Here is a 4,417-nt window from a genome sequence, read left to right on the forward strand (position 1 = left end):
CACTGGCTGGGTGATCATCAAGGTGAAGTGAGTGAGTGCTGACAAAGATGAGATAGATGCGTCCGAATATTGCATTCCCTGTCGTGTCCCAAGAAAATTTTGTACATCATATCCCAAGAAAATTTTGTTGTGAAAAAGTTGCCACTTTCAAGTATTTTTGATCGCTTTGTGAAAAGATACTTTTGACCCAAGAGGTTAATTATGTCATCTTTTATTGTTTCTCATCGACACAAAAGGACTAGACCGTACAAATAAACTGCACGATCCAAAAATCCACGCCACCAAAAGCAAACTCAATTATAGAATAGGTGTCGCCGTCAACAAGCTGCGTCTATATATCGAATATAATACGTGTCTCTTATATGTAGTGGTGCTAGTGCACCAACCTCAGCTCGTTCTACATACTGGCCGGGTTCAGATTGTTTGCCCACCTATTATATCCATCGATTTTCTGTGCCACACCACACATGCATGCATACTGACATAGACAAGGATGGGTCCAGCATGGGAAGAGGGGGCTTTTCCCACGTATGGAGAGGAAAAGAAGAGGAGGGGGCGGGGCTCTGATCCCCTTCAATTCCCCACTCTTTGTCAAGCCCCAACACAAAAATGGGACGCTAATGTTTCTCAAACATATCTATTAGTCTAATCCATGATGTATAACTTCTTACAGTGGTTAAGTCTAAGTTTATAGGCGTCATGCATTCCATACACTATACTATAGCTCACAATCACTACTAAGAACATAAATGGGTAAGCTAAGTTGCCTAGTGTATGTAGTGTATTCAAGTGGGGAAGCGGTCAATCTGATGATGAGGAACTCAATTTGGGTGAAAGGAGACTTCAATCTAGAGAAAATGAACTTGCTATCAGCGAAGCATAATGAAACTCACCAGCTCTATATGTATGTGGTTCTATGTATGTGGTTCTAGCCTAGTGCACCGACCACCATGTTCGCTTGATCGTTTCTTTGGCTTATAAACCGGCTGATGCTGTTTTGTTGTGAGAAAAAATACTGTATCATGGCTGATACGATCAAGCGAACTGGTTGTTGCTACCCGTTAGGCTCTAATTGTTTTTCCACCTATCCATCGGCTTGCGGTGCCACACACATACTAACATAGGCAAACTGGATCTAGCATGGGCGATAGGGGCTGAAGTCCCCCTCCCCATTTGCAGGACTGAATCAGAGAAAAGTGACTCATCTTTGCTGTCAACCTTTGGGATTTTGGTTACCAAAGTTGCAAATTGCCTTTTGTGTATTGAGTTTGCATTAGATATTTGAAATTATATGAGTTCTTTTTAATGTTGACCATGTTTTTATCACAAAAAAGTGCTTGCCATGGTTGTGATTTGAAGATTGTGTCAACATCAAAATGTCAATTATTTGTGATTGGAGGAAGTACGCTAATGCTCTTTTTTTGTTTGCGACAAAGGGATAGTGCCCCCTCCTTTTTGTATTTTCTCCTCACCTCGCCACTGCCGTAAGATCCAACGTTCCGGAACCAGTACAAAACGTATCTAAACATAGGATGTAGATTCATTACCTCAAATCCGATTTCCTCTCCACGACCATTGATGATGAGATCGATGACCCGGAGTAACTGTCCTCGTTGGGAATGCCCAGGAGCATAAATTGGCCGCCTGCCGATGAAATTGATGCCTGCAATAGCGATCTCGTCGTGGCAATCATCAAAGTCATCGCAGGTAACAAGACCCCGAGGAAAAATCATCTGATTTTGCTAGTAAATTTATTTGGACTAAATCTTAAGCAAACCGGTTATAAAACTGTGGAAAAGCGAGATGGATGCCCTCTCCTTCCTACCACCGGCAGACAAGAAGAAGGAGAGGGGCCCTAGGCGAAGGCAGCAAAGGGCAAAGGCTTTTCTATTGGCGGCAGCGACCTGTTAGCCGCCCACTTTATTGACTGACCCCTAAAACCTAGTATTTAAGGTTAACTCGTGCCTACCAACATCTATTATGCCAACTTTAATGTTTTTTAAGATCCTAGTGGTTAAGCTTAACTCGTGCCTAAGCAATCCATCATCTCTTATGCTTGTCAAACAAGCAGCGGAGTCTGCATGTTTTGGTCAGACCGCCATGACACACTTGATTGGTGAAGGGATTACGTATATTTATGTTGCTGTTATGTAGTGAACGTATATCCGTGTATGTATCATGTTACCTGTAAATCGCAATATATAGTTTCTCTAATGCAGTGAGTACTTGATGACTTTTTCCTGCGTGTGACCTGGTGATGGTTGTGGGTTGTTGGATGAGGAGTTGAGACTCGAGAGACGCCCAATAGGCATGCATCTCATCTGTGCCTATGGTGTGAAGCCACGCCCTCTGACTCTTTCTTCTCCTTATTCCACGTGGTCAATGCAAGCCGCACTTGCGACTGCCTGCCGGCCGGCGCCAGTATACAAACTGGCCGAGTCCGGCACACTGCCACACTGGTGCATGCATCGTCGTGCATGTTCTAGCTAACTGCCTCTCGATTGATCGCCGCCCTCTCATCATAATCATAAGTCATAAGTATACGTAGCAAGAAGCAAAACTACAATGGTGGATTATCTTGGCGACGAGGCGGTGCCGGTGGTGTGCGACAACGGGACGGGCATGGTGAAGGCCGGGTTCGCCGGCGACGACGCGCCGCGGGCGGTGTTCCCGAGCATGGTGGGTCGTCCGCGTCACAGGGGCGCGATGGTGGGGACTGGAGATGGGCCACAGGGAGGCGTACGCGGGCGAGGAGGCGCAGTCGAAGCGCGGCGTGCTGACGCTGCGGTACCCGATCCAGCACGGCGTGGTCACCGACTGGGACGACATGGAGCTCATCTGGCGGCGCGCCTTCCAGAACGAGCTGTGCATGGCGGCGGAGGAGCACCCGGTCCTCCTCACCGAGGCGGCGCTCAACCCCAAGGCCAACCGCTAGCGGATGACGCACATCATGTTCGAGACCTTCGGCGTGCCGGCCATGCACGTCTCCATCCAGGTCGTGCTGTCGCTCTACGCCAGCGGGCGGACCACCGGCGTGGTGCTCGACTCCGGCGACGGCGTCATGCACACCGTGCCCATCTACGAAGGATTCTCCCTGCCGCACGCCGCCTCGACCTCGCTGGCCGCGACCTCACCGACAACCTCATGACCATCCTCAGGGAGCGCGGCTACTCCTTCACTACCACGGCGGAGCCCGAGATCGTCAGGGACGTCAAGGAGAAGCTCGCCTACGTCTGCCTCGACTTCGACGCCGAGCTCGACAGGTTCAGCCGGACCAGCGGCACTGACAACACCAAGAGCTACGAGCTCCCCGACGGGCAGGTGATCACCGTGGGCACGGAGCGGTTCCGGTGCCCCGAGGTGCTGTTCCGGCCGTCGCTGGTCGGGATGGAGTCGCCCGGGATCCACGAGACCACCTACAGCTCCATCACCAAGTGCGACGTGGACATCCGCAGGGACCTCTACGGCAACGTCGTGCTCAGCGGCGGCACCACCATGTTCCCTGGCATCGCGGAGCGCATGAGCAGCGAGATCGCCGCGCTCGCGCCGCCCAGCATGAAGATCAAGGTGGTGGCGCCGCCGGAGAGGAAGTACAGCGTCTGGATCGGCGGCTCCGTCCTCGACTAGCTCAGCACCTTCCAGCAGGTAATAAGCCCGGCCGCCCTACGCGTTGATTTGATGCATGGATGCGAATGCGACGCAACATTTTGAAGTGGGGCTTCAATTTTGTGGATGCATGAATGCAGATGTGGATCTCCAGGGAAGAGTACGACGAGACAGGTACCGGGATCGTGCACCGCAAGTGCTTCTAGCCTTCTAGAAAAAAAAAACTTTTCTATCTCTATATATTGCTATACGTTTGCTTGCCTGTTTGTTCAAGTTTGTAACCAACAAGTCCTTCAGTTTGTTGCATTGTTTATTTGTCCTCCTTCTACAATCTTTTGATTTGATACTAAAGTGAGAAATTCCCTTAATTTGCAATCGAGATCCCCTTAATTTGCAGGCAATGGTGTTATTATGTTGCGAGAACAGAGTCTTATTGTGGGTGTTTTCCCATATATAATAATGAACTAAAGTGAGAAAAAATTACCAACAGGAAAATTTTAATCAAAGAGTGAAAGCAGCTACATGCAATCCATTGAAAATAACTAGCAAACAAAACATATAGTTTTTTTTTGGAAAACCAAAACATATAGTTTGGATGATAAAGAAAGAAACTACGACAACGATTCGACGAACAATAGCATGACACAGCATAATCAAGAACACATGTGTCACTCTTCGATCGTCAGGAGGAGGATGAGCCTGCTGATCACCGTACCGGTGGCGCCACGGTCGCTACTGAGTGCTGCCTCCCTCGTCTCCGTCGTCGTCTTCCCGCATCACATCCAGCATTCTTGCATGGATCTCATCTTTC

At 49.1% G+C, this 4,417-nt stretch overlaps 1 pseudogene; it reads left to right on the forward strand.

The window, feature by feature from the left end:
- Positions 1-2,565: 2,565 nt before the first annotated feature.
- On the forward strand, positions 2,566-3,812 carry LOC136495225 (actin-7-like; annotated as a pseudogene).
- The last annotated feature ends 605 nt before the right edge of the window (positions 3,813-4,417 follow it).

The sequence above is a fragment of the Miscanthus floridulus genome, chromosome 12 (assembly GCF_019320115.1).
Source record: "Miscanthus floridulus cultivar M001 chromosome 12, ASM1932011v1, whole genome shotgun sequence".
Lineage (NCBI taxonomy): Eukaryota > Viridiplantae > Streptophyta > Magnoliopsida > Poales > Poaceae > Miscanthus > Miscanthus floridulus.